Source organism: Schistocerca serialis, chromosome 4 (assembly GCF_023864345.2).
Source record: "Schistocerca serialis cubense isolate TAMUIC-IGC-003099 chromosome 4, iqSchSeri2.2, whole genome shotgun sequence".
In the NCBI taxonomy this organism is placed as follows: Eukaryota; Metazoa; Arthropoda; class Insecta; order Orthoptera; family Acrididae; genus Schistocerca; species Schistocerca serialis.
In genome coordinates, this window is record NC_064641.1 from 68501274 (window position 1) to 68517408 (window position 16135).

The 16135-nt window shown below is 44.9% G+C and overlaps 1 protein-coding gene across 2 annotated transcripts in view; it reads right to left on the reverse strand.

Moving 5' to 3' along the window:
- LOC126474127 (F-box/LRR-repeat protein 4) overlaps positions 1-16135 on the reverse strand; it is a 168033-nt gene that overhangs the window by 37674 nt on the left and 114224 nt on the right. The gene's annotated exons all lie outside the window — the stretch shown is intronic.

Sequence of the window (16135 nt, forward strand, 5' to 3'; positions counted from 1 at the left end):
CCCGAAGCTTGTTGTCTGTAAGTGCAGCCCAATCGGCATGCCACAGCGATAAAATGCGCCGACAAATGACCCTGCTACAATCTGACGAAGGGACACAACAAGAAGCTGTCCGAGGCTGGAGGACCGCAGCCTTGGCCGCGGCATCTGCAGCTTCGTTCCCAGGGATACGGCATCTGCAGCTTCGTTCCCAGGGATACCCACATGGCCAGGAACCCACATAAAGCTAACCGGAGAACCGACATCCACCAGCCGCTGAAGAGAGCGTTGGATCCGGTGCACGAAAGGGTGAACCGGGTACGGATCACTGAGGCTCTGGATGGCGCTCAGGGAATCGGAGCAGATGACATAAGCAGAATGTCGGTGGCGGCAGATGTAAAGAACAGCCTGGTAGAGGGCAAAGAGCTCAGCTGTGAAGACCGAACAATGGCCATGGAGCCGGTATTTGAAACTTTGTGCCCCGACAAGAAAAGAACACCCGACCCCGTCATTGGTCTTAGAGCCATCTGTATAAATGAAGGTCATATTAATGAACTTCGAACGAAGTTCGACAAAACGGGAGCGGTATACCGAACTGGGGGTAACCTCCTTTGGGAGCGAGCTGAGGTCAAGGTGAACGCGAACCTGAGCCTGGAGCCAAGCTGGCGTGTGGCTCTCGCCCACTCGAAAGGTTGCAGGGAGTGAAAAATTAAGGTGTTGAAGGAGGCGACGAAAGCGAACTCCAGGGGTAGCAGGGCAGAGACATACAACCCGTATTGACGGTCGAGAGAGTCGTCAAAAAAGGAACGATAAGACGGGTGGTCGGGCATTGCCAGTAGCCGACAGGCATACCGACAAAGCAGTATATCGCGCCGGTAGGTGAGTGGCAATTCACCAGTGTCAGCATGAAGACTCTCGACGGGACTAGTATAAAACGCTCCAATCGCAAGTCGTAAACCCCGATGTTGTATGGAGTTGAGGCGGCGTAAGATGGATGGCCGTGCAGAGGAGTATACGAAGCTCCCATAATCCAGCTTGGAGCGGACGATCGACCGATATAGGTGAAGTAGGATGGTTCGATCCGCTCCCCACGACATACCACTGAGAACACGGAGGACATTTAGAGAACGGGTACAATGGGCAGCCAAATATGACACATGTGGAGACCAGCTAAGTTTCCTGTCAAATGTAAGACCTAAAAATTTTGTTGTCTCCACGAATGGGAGAGCAAAGGGACCGAGTCGTAAGGACGGTGGGAGAAACTCTTTATAGCGCCAGAAGTTAATACAGACCGTCTTCTCAGCAGAAAAACGGAAGCCATTGGCGACACTCCAGGAGTAAAGACGGTCAAGAGAACGCTGAAGACAGCACTCCAGGAAACATGTACGCTGCGCGCTGCAATAGATGGTAAAATCGTCCACGAAAAGGGAGCCTGATACATCAGCTGGGAGGCAATCCATTATTGGATTGATCGCTATGGCGAAGAGAGCAACGCTCAAAACTGAGCCCTGTGCCACCCCATTCTCCTGGCGAAAGGTGTCTGACAGGACAGAACCCACACGTGCCCTGAACTGTCGATCCATTAAAAAGAACGAATAAAAAGAGGGAGGCGACCACGAAGGCCCCATGTATGCATGGTGCGGAGAATGCCCGCCCTCCAACAGGAGTCGTAAGCCTTCTCCAAATCAAAGAACACAGCCGCGGTCGGGCGCTTCCGCAAGAAGTTATTCATAATGAAGGTCGACAAGGTAACCAGATGGTCAACAGCAGAGCAGCGCCTACAAAATCCACATTGTACATTGGTAAGTAGGCGTCGAGACTCTAGCAGCCAAACCAAACGAGAGTTAACCATTCGCTCCATCACTTTACAGACACAGCTGGTAAGCGAGATGGGTCGATAGCTGGAAGGCAAGTGCTTGTCCTTCCCCGGCTTAGAGATCGGGACAACAATAGACTCGCGCCAGCATGCGGGAACATGTCCCTCAATCCAGATGCGATTGTAAGTACGAAGAAGAAAACCTTTACCCGCAGGAGAAAGGTTCTTCAGCATCTGAATATGAATAGAGTCAGGCCCTGGAGCGGAGGACTGTGACCGGCCAAGTGCGTTTTCGAGTTCCCGCATGGTGAATGGGGCATTATAGCTTTCACGATTCGAGGAGCGGAAGTTAGGTGGCCTAGCCTCCTCTGCCTGTTTGCGGGGGAGGAAGGCAGGGTGGTAATGAGCGGAGTTCGAAACCTCTGCGAAAAAGTGGCCGAAGGCATTGGAGACATCCTCAGGGGCCACAAGGACGTCATTCGCGACCATCAAGCCAGAAACTGGTGAGTGGACCTTAGTGCCAGACAGCCGGCGCAGGCTACCCCAGACAACAGAAGAAGGAGTAAAACTGTTGAAGGTGCTTGTGAAAGCAGCCCAGCTGGCTTTCTTGCTTTCTTTAATAATACGACGACACTGTGCACGTAATCGTTTATAATTGATACAATTCGCCACTGTAGGGTGGCGTTTAAAGGTGCGTAAAGCACGTCGACGAGCACGTAAAGCGTCTCTACATGCTGCGGTCCACCAGGGGACCGGTATGCGACGTGGAGAAGAAGTAGGGTGAGGGATGGAATATTCAGCAGCAGTGAGAATGACTTTCATGAGGTGTGCGACCTGACGATCGCAGCTTGTGAAGGTTTGATCCTGAAAGGTCGCCCTGGAACAGAAGAGCCCCCAGTTGCTTTGGAGATGGTCCAACTAGATGAGCACGGAGAGGGGGTATGCTGCAGGAGATGGATAACACACAGGAAGTGGTCGCTCGAATATGTATCAAAAAGTGCATACCACTCAAACCGGCGTGCAAGTTGGGTAGTACATATAGATAGGTCTAAATGGGAATAGGTGTGAGATGTGTCCGAAAGAAAAGTAGGGGCGCCAGTATTGAGGCAGACAAGATTGAGCTGGTTGAAAAGGTCTGCTAACAGGGAGCCCCTCGGGCAGGATGCTGGAGAGCCCCAAAGGGGATGGTGGGCATTGAAGTCTCCAGTTAACAAAAATGGTGCAGGTAGCTCAGCAATAATTTGCATCATGTCTGCCCTGGTAACGGCAGACGACGATGGAGTGTAAATGGTACAAATGGAAAATGTAAAAGTGGGGAGAGTAATTCGCATGGCAACTGCCTGCAGGCCGGTGTGCAACGTGATGGGATCGTAGTAAATATCATCCCGGACCAGCAACATAAACCCTCCATGAGCCGGGATACCTACCACAGGGGGTAGGTCAAAACGCACAGAGGTGTAGTGTGCCAAGGCAATTTGATCGCATGGGCGTAGCTTCGTTTCCTGGAGGGCTACGACGAGCGGACGGTGCAAGCGGGGCAGCAACTACCAGTCCTCTCGGTTGGAGCGAATGCTGCGAATATTCCAGTGAATAAGTGCCATCGTAAGAAGAAAAGGAAGATGAAAGAAGGGGTCACCTCAAAGGCCGCTGAGGGCCTGGCTTCGAGCGAGCACTGCCGCCGCTATCAGTAGGCGGACAGTCATCGTCCATTGGGTCTATAGGTTCATCGGCCATCTTGGTAAGATGGCTGGGAGGGGGAGCTTCCTCCACCGGTGAACGGCCAGATGTTCTGCCACCAGAGGTGCGGCCAGGCGAAACGGATGACGGCCTGGGGCGGCAACCGCTGCGGGGGCGCAGGAGAAGAAATGCGCCGTGTCGGAGAAGGAGAACTGTGCTTCCTATGAGCCTTCTTGGAAGGTCGTTTGGTGGAAGTACCGGTCGATGGCTGGGAGGTCGAGGTACGTAGGAAGTCTGCATGGGACGGTTCCTTCTTGAAGGCCCGTGCATCTGACTTCTGGGTCTTCGTCTTAGCAGAAGCTGATGAAGGGGCTGGTGTCTGTGGGGTGATGGGAGGAAGAGGAGACGTCGACCGCGCGATCTTAGCACTGGCCAAACGGACGACCGTGGTGCTGAAGGTCAGATCGCATGTCTGGGTTGCCACCACCCGGGTAGTCCGAGGAGAGGCGAGGACAGTACTGTATTTCCCCGCTGGGAGCAGCGTGGGCTTCCTACTAGCCAATAGCTTGCGAGCAGCCGAGGTGGACATTTTCTCTTTGACCCGAATTTCTTGGATACAGCGTTCTTCCTTATAGACGGGACAGTCGCGGGTGGATGCTGCATGGTCACCCTCACAGTTCACACAACGAGGAGATGGAGGTGGACAGTCACCCTCATGGGCATCCCTGCCACAAGTGACACATTTAGCCACATTGGAACAAGACTGTCGAGTGTGATTGAAACGCTGACACTGGTAGCAGTGCGTAGGTGTCGGGACATAGGGGCGAACAGAAATAACCTCGTAGCCCGCTTTGATGCGCGATGGCAGCTTAACACTATCAAAGGTCAAGAAAAGTGTCCGGGTCGGTACAAGGTCATTGTTGACCTTTTTCATGACCCTATGGACAGCCGTCACACCCTGCTCAGCAAGGAAAGACTGAATCTACTCGTCAGTCAATCCGTCGAGGGATCTAGTATAGACCACACCACGAGACGAATTCAAAGTTCGGTGAGCCTCCACCCGGACAGGGAACGTGTACAGGAGTATGGCTCGAAGCAGTCTCTGTGCCTGAAAGGCGCTCTCAGTTTCTAGTAACAAGGTACCATTACGCAACCTCGTACAAGACTTAACAGTACCGGCTATGGCATCTACGCCCTTCTGGATAACGAAAGGGTTGACAGAGGAAAAATCCTTTCCGTCCTCAGATCGAGAAATGACGAGGAACTGTGGGGTAGGCGGTAGTACTTTTGTCACTGGGGGCTGGTCATGTTTCCGTTTGTGGGCAGAAGTCGAGAGAGAGGAAGAGAAATCCATTGCGGAGGAATCCCCCATGATTGCCAGCATCTCCGATGGCGCGCTCCTTCCTTATGGGGACCCTCTCAGAGGGCACTCCCGCCTTAGGTGAATGTTTACACCTCAGGTCACACCTCCCGAGAAACAGACGGAGGGACCAATCGGCATGGTCAGAAGGTATCAGCTCAGGCAATCACCCCTCCCTGGGCCTGGCCTTTACCAGGGAGTACGTGCGTGCCTTACTTGTCTACCCAGGGCGGGGAATTACGCGTTACCCCATCACCGGCTATGCGTGCGAATGCGTGGGTCGGCCTTCAGGTGTGCACAGGAAGGAAGGAAGAAGAGGAAAAGGAAGAGAGAGAGGACAGACTGACTCAAACGCCGAAGCGGAGACCAGAGAAGGCAAGGAAAAGAAGGCAAGGAAAAGAAGGCAAGGAAAAGAAGGCAAGGAAAAGAAGGCAAGGAAAAGAAGGCAAGGGAAAAAAGGCAAGGGAAAAAAGGCAAGGGAAAGAGTAAGGAAGACAGTGTGATAGAGAAGAACAAAGAAAGGAACCAACCAAAGAAGGAAGAAACGAGAAGTGAAAAACCAAAAAGACCACAAATATAGGTCGTGGGACCGTCCGTCTCCGGACGCAGGCGCTAACTACCCCCTTGAGGGGGATGGACTCCTTTTAGTCGCCTCTTACGACAGGCAGGAAGACCTCGGGCCTATTCTAACCCCCGGACCCGCAGGGGGGAACTGTGACTTTGTCATTGTTTATTTGAAGTACATTTCATCACTGATAATATTGTTTTCATTCTAATTAATGTGAAACGAGTGTCTACACTATGTTGGAAAAGTATCAAGAATGATTTTAGTCCACGCATATATGTGATGTCAGCGCAGTAACAATTGTGACAATGTTAAGTGGTGGACATGTGACTACAGTGTTCACATATTACAGCGGAGCTTTTGGCAACATGGCCTTCATTGGAGCTACATCCCAAACTCAAGTATTCACATGACATTCTCCAGTAAAGAGAAAAATGTCTACTAAGTTTGTCCAGTACACCTAGCATCCCAAACAAAAACAGTGACACCTGGACACCTGTCACAACCTGATTGAAATGCAAAACATGGCCAATTTTTTTTCTAGAAACATCATTACAGGTGACAACACTTGGTGTTTTCAATACAAACCTACCACAAAGTGACAAACTGAAGAACTTCACATGAAAGGTCAATGCTTTGAGTACATAACCAGTATTCAAGCCAAGTGACGTGTGAGTTGAACAACATCCCAAAGATGGACTTTTCTGACAGTTTCACATGGTTGTACAAATGTTCTGTGCATTGTACTCATTTTACTCAAGTGGGAAAAGCCTATGTAGAACATCTGAAGCATTAAAACCACCATTCTCATTCCGCTCTTTTGAATTAATCGAGTCTTGAAAATTTTTGGACTGACAAGGTACGTGTTGTTAAGACACCGTGAATGGCACATCTACTGTTTCTATGTGATACTGCTGTCTATTCTTTAAGTTTACTTATGAATTGTTGACATGGCAACACCATCAACATCACCACTACATAATCATGTGCACGCAACTGATTTATGTACATCTGTCACCATGAATTGGAACATGCCCTGCTAGGTGACACCACCAAGCTACAAATCCAAAATGCACCCAATATGAGCTTCCAATCCAGCAAAGTGCACAGAATGCATTGCAGAGCTACCAATCCATGGTCCACAACATGACCTGCCAGCCCCAGTGAGTGCGGAACACACTTTGTGCTTGTCCGTCCATGATGCAACATGATGTGAAGTGCTATTAAACGTGGTCCTGGAGTCTGTGTATTTGTAAACACAGAGTACGCACTGCCACGAGATGTTGGTTTTGTGTGGCAAACTAAGTGCCAGTTAGGCTTTTAAAAAGCGAAGTACCTGTAAGTGAAGTGAAAGTTTAAAATGAAACAGTATGCTGTAAAGTGTGTTCACATATGGATACTAACAAATTCTGAGGCATTTATATAAAAACATTTTTTACTGAATTTTAAGTAATTTTATGTGTACATTTTAAAAGTGTTCTGGCATTCTAAGTATGCTATGGATTTTCATGCACATTAATCCTCCTAAGTGGATATACTGCTGTGAGCTGTGTTGCACACAGCATGGTGTAGTGGTTATCAACACTGGCTGGTGTGCTGCAAGTCACCAGTTCAAACACAATAACCAGCAATTGTTTGTTAATTAGTACTATTATTTCTACACGGTTCACAAAATTTCTTATGTTTTAATATCTGTATATCCTGGAATCTTTGGTGTTTATTCAAATAGCAGCACTCTCTATCCAGGTCAGTTCTGTTCCAGCTGTATGTTGGTGTTCATAGTAAACTTGCTTTCAGTGCTAGGTGTTGAACTTCACCGACAGCCCTGCTTTCGAGTTTGGACTTGATTCTGGTTATGAGGAAACATTATTTGGTGGAGATGCTAAGTACTTCAAAACATCTACATCACTGTGGCACCAATTAGGCAACATAAAAGTGTCATTTACACGGACAGGCACTGAAATACATGTAGTACATTATCATCATGCCCTGTATATTTAAGAAACCAATGGATTCCAAAACAGCAGTAATTCAGGTGCATATCAGGCATTTGTCAGTGTTTTCTGGAGATGCTGGTCAGGACATGATGAAATGGCTGAAAATTTGACTGACCTGCCAAATACAACAGGTGGGAGGACATGACATGTTCGCCAGATACTTACTTTCATTTGGATGGTACAGCCAGGCAGTGCTCAAAAACACCAAAGAGAAGCTCAACAGCTGGAATTAATTCCAGGCTGAACCGCAGAAAATGTTTGGTGATAATCTGCTTAGCAGAAGACCAAGGCATGGGGAAAAGACAGTTTTACATACAGAATGTTTTGCCCCTAGATTTCATTGTGGATTTGAATTTGACAGAAGGTGAGAAAAATCTCGCACTTGATGAAAGGAGTTCTTCTGGTGATGGATGTCGTAACAAATGAAGAGTGGTGCCAGTGTATCAAGGAAATGCTACAGAAAAATGTTGGATGAAAGAGGTATGATTAATTCCCAATTGTGGTCCCTATGGCAACTGTGGAAGACCACTGTGGCCACACCTCTCTCATACACCAGGTTGTAAGAGAGGAGATACATCATTTTATGGAAACCAGGAATTCTGGAACAAGTAAACAAGAAACATCAGCCATGAATGTCAACCCCAGGAAGTAAGAGAGAGTGTTGAAGAAGAGGTGTGTCGATCTTGAAGAACAGACTTTTGGAGGACAGAGGACAATACGCCAATGAATTTCCACTGTGGACACTCCGGATACACTGCACACTACTGTAGAGAGAGAAGTCGAGTTTACAACAACTACTACACCACCGGATGTCAACCACAACAACAGTTTTATTCCTGCCAATCACCTGCAGACAGCTGTAGTTGACCAGTGGGACAAAACTCATGGCCGTACCCTGGACAAGATTGCTCCCCCACATGCTGTACACATTTCCTGTTGCCATAAAGATATACTTGCAGCTTGTCTGGTCACCGAATTCAGGAAAACTAAGCAAGGCAATCATCTATGGAGGTGAGGCCACTACAGATGAAAAAGCTACTTGTGCGAGAGTCACGAAATCTAACTGACATCTCCAATCCCACAGGGGCCAACTTGTCTAGGCACTAGTCAATTCAGGGCTTCTTTTTCTGTAATAGTGAATGCTTATCATAAACAGCTAAAGAAGACTATGGGCTGAAAAGTCACAAATGCGAATATGCCCAGCAGACAGGAATTTGTACAGCAAAAATAACTATCAATGACATAACACAGCCATTCATATATATTCATAAAGCTATTCTCAGATTGGACTTGTTGCAGGCATCACAAGCAGGCATACACTGTCGAAGATCAGAGGTTTAGAGTGATGAAGTTGTGTCAACAAGCAAAAATAAAAAATATTGTTCTGGGCAGTTGTTCGTTGTTGAAGTTGTTATCCCACCACCACCACCACCACCACCACCACCACCGAGACAAGTTCCATTTGTCAATCTAAATGCTCAGTTAAAGTTTGAAGTTTTTGCGTAATTGCTGATATTTGCTTTATGGACATATTGCTCTGCCTAAGGTTCTGTTCTCCAGTGCTGGAGACAGCATCAGAGGCTTTAATGAGTCAGAAAGGAGTTACAGACTCTAGCAAGCTCAGCAGGTCATACTGTTTATATGAATCGACGCGGTGGTCAGTTCATGAAGTCGTCAGATTGCTGCCTGAGGTACGGAGTAGCGCTGACATATGCTATGGAGTATGAAGTGAGGAAGAGTTGGCACTGTTGTTTTATTTAGCACTAAAGCCCTCAGCTTGTCTAATTTCAAGCCATCTTCTTTTCTGTTAAAATTGTTTTTGTGCTCTTGAATTTCTATGGCCTCTCTGTACATCCTAATGTAGTAATTATTAGATCTTGCTTAAACCATGGCGTCAGAGAAATGAATCGATGGTTTTCCAGTTCTAGTGCATGATCTGCTACTGCTGATTTATCCATATTACCCAGGTGGCAAATGCTCTCATGTTCTTTAAGGTGAGTGCTAATGCTTCTTTTTGTCGTTCCTATGGGCACAATTTTTGTTAGTTTAAGCACTGTATCAATATGGTGCTTTTCAAGTACTTTACTGATGCGATCTGTGACACTTTTTACAAATGGAAGGAAAACTTTCCCTTTAGTTGGTTCTTTTTCATTAGAAGCTATTGATCTTTTAAGATGGTGATGCCCATACCTACAACACTAAGAGGGAAAAATAACCTTTATTACCCCTTGAGAACTAAAAATAATAATGTGTTCATTAATATTAACACTAATTATGGATACATATCCTGTAAACTGCCTCGCTCGGCATCATTTTGATAAAAGAATCATTAAAATGATCTGTGGAACATGTAACTAACTTACTTACATAAATAATCTACATGCCAGTGATGATCATTGTAGGTGGTCAAGGAGAACTTTGGATGGCTAATTTCATTAGCAGCCACAATCATCCCTAAATGTATATGTGTAGGGACAGCTGAACCAGTCCACGAATGGCAGCTTAATGCCAACCAAGAATGCTGCTCCCATATCACTCCACATAATGCAGATGAGAAACCATTATCGAACTGCCAACATATCTAGGGTGACCAATTAGCTATTCTGAGTCAATTTTTGGATGTTTTTAAATGCAGAGTGGAGAGAAGACAGACCAAGCGATTCAAAGGAAAACAGCATATCAATACTGGGAATCATCATCCAACTAGTTGGGGACTCATGTAGAGTGTTGCCGGCTGAACGATGGATAAACCAGAAGGAAGTGGAAAAGATATTTCAAGATGGCAGACTGAATGATGACATCACTGAACCTTCAAAGTGTCTTTGGTTCCTCCATGTGCACCTTGTGAAGAAGAAGGATGGCATGTAGCATTTTGTGCATTGACTACTGAAGATGAAAGAAGATGTCTACCCATTGTTGCGCATTGGTGACACTTCAGACTGCTTGAGAGGAGCTAAGTTTTTCTCAACTAGGGCCGTCCAGACTGGGTATTGGCAAATTGAGGATGATGAGGCTGACTGGGAAAATACTGCCTTCATAGCTCTTTGGCCTCTGAGTGTTCAAAATTATGCATTCTGGATTACGTAATGCTACAGCCACCTTGAAGTGTATGATAGACAACCTGCTTTGTCACCTTAAATGGACAGTGTGTCTTTACTACCAGAATGACACTGCCTTTTTTGAAGACATTTGAAGAACATCTAAGCCACCTGACAACTGTGTTCAAGTGTGTTCAGGTTGCACATTCCTCCTCAAATTTGAAAATGTGCCTCTTCACTGTCAAAGAAATAAAAATCTTGGGGCACCTAGTGAATGGTGACAGAATCCATACTGATACCAAGAAAATAAGAGCAGTCATAGATTTCCGAACTTGTCAGCACATTTATGATGAAAAAAGTTTCGCAAACAGAATGTGCTCATATTACCAGCAATTCACAAAGAAATTCTGTACCACGGCATGTAACTCACAAGAACTACTGCATGGAGAAGACAAATTTTTCTTGAACGAGAGGCAAGAATGATCTTTCTTTGCTTTTAAGGAGGCACTATCATCTTCGCCAGTTCTAGCATTGTATGATGAGATTGTTGAGACAAAACTTCACACCCACTATAGAGGTTATGCGATAGGTGCAGTTCTAGTACAAACTGAGGATGGTGTTGAAAAAGTGAAAACTTCTGGTTCCAGAATACTCTCCAATCCAGGAGTCTATTACTGAAAAAGAGCGGGTTTGCAAGTTGTTTGGACCCCAATTTCTGGCCATATTTATCTGACAAACCATTCACTGTAGTGACAGCTGACTATCCTGAAAGATCTGTAAGGTCGACTGGTGAGATTGGCACTGAGACTTCAGGAATAGTTCACTATTGTGACAGCTAACTATCCTGAAGGATCTGTCAGACTGACTGGCAAGATGAGCATTGAGACTTCAGGAATATGGTGTTACAGTGGTACAAAAAAACAGATGCAGGCACAAGGACCCCAACTGCCTTTCAAGAAATCCTGTGATGGAACACACCAGTGTGTATTAAATCTGTCATCACTGCACATTAAATGTGTGGACAAAATCTTGGTCACTGCCATACTAAGTGACGCTACTGCTGAAAAGATGGAAGATTCTGCATTGCTGAAAACCATAAAAATCTTGAAGAATGATGGCCCAACCAAAGGTGAATTCCAATTAAAAAATTGCATATCACCTAGCTCATCCACAGCCAGCTATCCTCAAGTTTTTCCATGGCACTCCAGCATCTGATCACCTGGGATTTTTGAAGACTCTAGACAGGTATCACTGGCCAGGTCTCTACTGATCTGTTAAGACACTTTGTGAGCCACTGTATGGAACACCAGCATCAAAAGCATGTGCCAAAATTAACTCTGAGGCATCTGGTAATAGTTTCACCTGCAGCAGCACCATTCCACCGAACTGAAATCGACCTCTCGGAGAGGTTCCCAACGTCGAAAGACGGGAATCAACAGATAATAGTTTGCACTGACTGTCTCGGCCACTATGGTGTCACCAAAGCCGGCATGGCCACCGACGCTCCAGGAATTGGAAGGTTCCTTGTAGAAGACATCATTTGGGAACACAGAGAAGCCCATGTGATGATCTCTGATTAGGGAAAAGTTTTCCTGTCAAGACTACTATCACATTGTGACACCACCCACAGATGATGGTCTTACAGAACACTTTAATAAGATGTTGACAGATATGCTCTCGAAGTAAGTTGATGTCAAGCAAAGATATTGGGATACAATACTGCAAGTTGTGACATTCGCATGCAAACATGGTAAAGATGTTACAGGCTTCACACAAGTCTTTCTGCTCAATGGTTGTGAGGTCAAAACTAAAAACGATAAACTCTTCTTGTTTCAACTGGACGATACTCAGGATGACTGTGTGACACGCTTCATTATCAGGACCGAACACAATTGGCTCACATATGGACCTTAGACACACAGGAAAAAGATCAAGAGCACTGTAATGCCACGCACCAACCAGTAAGATTCAGCCCAGGAGATTTGGTATGGATTTTTACAGCTGCGCGGAAAGCGGGACTACCAGAAAAGTTGTTACAGCGCTACTTTGAGCCACATCATATCCTTTTGTTACTTGTCAGATCCCACACATGGAATCGAGGATTAAGATTCTTCACCAAGAAGACAAATGTGCAGAGATGATGACCACATCTAAAGCCTTATTACAGCTCTGAGGTCCAGAGTGACAATGGGGACTTCACATTCAAAGATTTTGAAAGACCTGCTCAATGATTACAGAGTTCTGATCAGAAGTGTTACTTTCGACACTTATTACAGTGAACAGGGTATGACAACACTATCAGAATGAGAGGACCTTCAAGTGCTGCTATACAGAGGATCGATGACATCATCTAGATACAGGGAGCTGTAGCCAGTTTCAGAGAGAACTTCTGATACAGAAGTTTGATGTTTCTCCAAGGGAGGGAGCAATGCCATGAGCTGTGCTGCATTCAGTGTGGCGTAGCAGTTAGCAATGCTGGCTGACCTGCTGTCAGTTGACAGGTGAAACCCAATCACCAGTAATCATTATTTTTGGAAGGTTCTTGAAATTTACTATGTTAGTGTAGTCTGAAATATTAGCTATTTGTATAAACGGCAGTACTCTCCATCTAGGAGGTCACTTCTGTTGTGGCTGCTCTTTGGTGTTCATAATAAACATGCCTTCAGTGTTAAGTGTTGCACTTCACTGACGACCCTGCTTCCAGATTTGAACTTGATTCTTGTTACAATGTGACAATATAATTATTTGATGATTAGTTACCCTCTCTAAGAAGACACTCTTCAATATCATGATGAGTTTGTTCAATAAGAAAGACTAGAATTTGTTGAATGAGATAAATTTTATTATTTTCTTTTGTGAAGAGTCTGTTAAAGATTTGGTTAAAAACACTGTCAATTTGCAGTTAGCAGAGAACTGATAATCCGTATTAAATGAATAATAACATTTATCGAGAGTGTAAGCATTAAAACAAACTTTCTGTTGAAGAGAGCCAATTGGAATTTTCTTCCTAATGCATGCATATTGATTAATAACTGCTTACATTCATCCCATTGCTGTGTTTTCTACAGGGACAATAAATCTCACAAATAATTTTCTATGTCTTGTCTTCACTACCATTTTTTCTTAAGCATTACATTTGTTAAGTTTTTTCCTAAGGTATCATTCTTGTATTTGTTTTTAGAAGCTGTATTCTTACCTAACGTTTGCTCTTTTTTCTTCATTTCACAATAAAATTTTAAGTTGCCCTAAACTTCTAGGTCATTGTTTTTTAAAGTCTGGGATTGTCTGAGGATCTTATATCCTCACGTCATATTACATACTATTTTTTGGAATTTTCTTAAGCTCATTCTTTAGTTTTGCTGCATAGTGAGTATCAACAGTAAGCAGAAACAGATGATTAAGCTGTATGCAACAGTAAAAATAATTTTTGCCTGCTGACAAAGGTTTGTGAATTATCATTGTTGTAGTGTTGTACACGTTGAGTGTAATTCTGAATAGACTCCGACCGGATGATAACAATCTTGAGATGCACACTTACTTGGGCATACATGTTCTCATATTAACTAGAAATGATATTGTATCTATCTGGACATCATGTTCAGTTTAATTATTCGCACTGTGGTTGCAGTTTACCTGATTTTTCAGTGTGAAAAAATGTGTTGTGGGATATGGGACTTTTCTAAATCAAATTGTAGCTGGAACTGGTTTTTGGTTTGTTGTAAATTAAATTCTTTACTGTCCACGTTACTGAAAAAGCACACGATTGGCCGACTGGAGAAACCAATGTGGAGAGCAGTAAATGCAAGACTCTCACTAATATCTTCATAGCAACGTTACATTCAAATTCCATATAACCCCTAAAAACAAAGAGTCCAGCTCAGTTACCAATCTCTACAATTGGATTACGTATAACTGTATTGTTCATTGAATATTACACAAGTTATTTAGGGCATATGGACGAAGATTTCTATTAGTTCAGTGATAATAAAAATAATTTCAATAATGTGGAGATAATAATGGCTTCTCTATTGTGAAGGAATGTTGTGGCTTTTTGTGAGCAATTACTGCAAGTTAATCATGTTAATCTAAGAAACTTCCTGGCAGATTAAAACTGTGTGCCCGACCGAGACTCGAACTCGGGACCTTTGCCTTTCGCGGGCAAGTGCTCTACCAACTGAGCTACCGAAGCACGACTCACGACCGGTACTCACAGCTTTACTTCTGCCAGTACCTCGTCTCCTACCTTCCAAACTTTACAGAAGCTCTCCTGCGAACCTTGCAGAACTAGCACTCCTGAAAGAAAGGATATTGCGGAGACATGGCTTAGCCACAGCCTGGGGGAAGTAAAGCTGTGAGTACCGGTCGTGAGTCGTGCTTCGGTAGCTCAGTTGGTAGAGCACTTGCCCGCGAAAGGCAAAGGTCCCGAGTTCGAGTCTCGGTCGGGCACACAGTTTTAATCTGCCAGGAAGTTTCATATCAGCGCACACTCCGCTGCAGAGTGAAAATCTCATTCTGGAAACATCCCCCAGGCTGTGGCTAAGCCATGTCTCCGCAATATCCTTTCTTTCAGGAGTGCTAGTTCTGCAAGGTTCGCAGGAGAGCTTCTGTAAAGTTTGGAAGGTAGGAGACGAGGTACTGGCAGAAGTAAAGCTGTGAGTACCGGTCGTGAGTCGTGCTTCGGTAGCTCAGTTGGTAGAGCACTTGCCCGCGAAAGGCAAAGGTCCCGAGTTCGAGTCTCGGTCGGGCACACAGTTTTAATCTGCCAGGAAGTTTCATATCAGCGCACACTCCGCTGCAGAGTGAAAATCTCATTCTGGAAACATCCCCCAGGCTGTGGCTAAGCCATGTCTCCGCAATATCCTTTCTTTCAGGAGTGCTAGTTCTGCAAGGTTCGCAGGAGAGCTTCTGTAAAGTTTGGAAGGTAGGAGACGAGGTACTGGCAGAAGTAAAGCTGTGAGTACCGGTCGTGAGTCGTGCTTCGGTAGCTCAGTTGGTAGAGCACTTGCCCGCGAAAGGCAAAGGTCCCGAGTTCGAGTCTCGGTCGGGCACACAGTTTTAATCTGCCAGGAAGTTTCATATCAGCGCACACTCCGCTGCAGAGTGAAAATCTCATTCTGGCATGTTAATCTAACTTGTAATACCTATATACTCTTTAAGCCTGGTTTAAGGCTGCTTCTTGTTTGTCCAACAAAAAAAGTCTATAAATTGATATGTGATCTCACATGTGCTAGATGTATCTTTGGAGAGGAAATTCAAGAATGTGGAAAGAAACTCAAGTATCATGTGTTACCCAAGTGCAGTTCTGCAAATAGATTTATGAATTATTTTAATGCTACTGCGTTAATCTGAACTAACTGTGTTCTAACCTAATCTATCAATTTTTCCGAATTCCCTAGAAGACACTATTCAGTGTGGTAGAATGATGTATATACAGTTTGCAATCAGATTGCAACAGTCCTGGTGTGGGGAACATGCAATGCAGGAAGTGACTGTTCTGCCACAAATTTTTCACCTGAGGAGAGCTCATTCATAAGCCAAAGGCATATGTACTTCCTGTTATCTGCCTTTTCAAGAGTGAAAATGTTTCTACATTTTAAGTACATGTTCAAACTTCCACTATTTAGACAAGCTGATAAGTAAGTGGAATGATATGAAACAAGACCTTAAACTATTCTGTAAATGTTGATATTTTGGCTCTGCCATTGA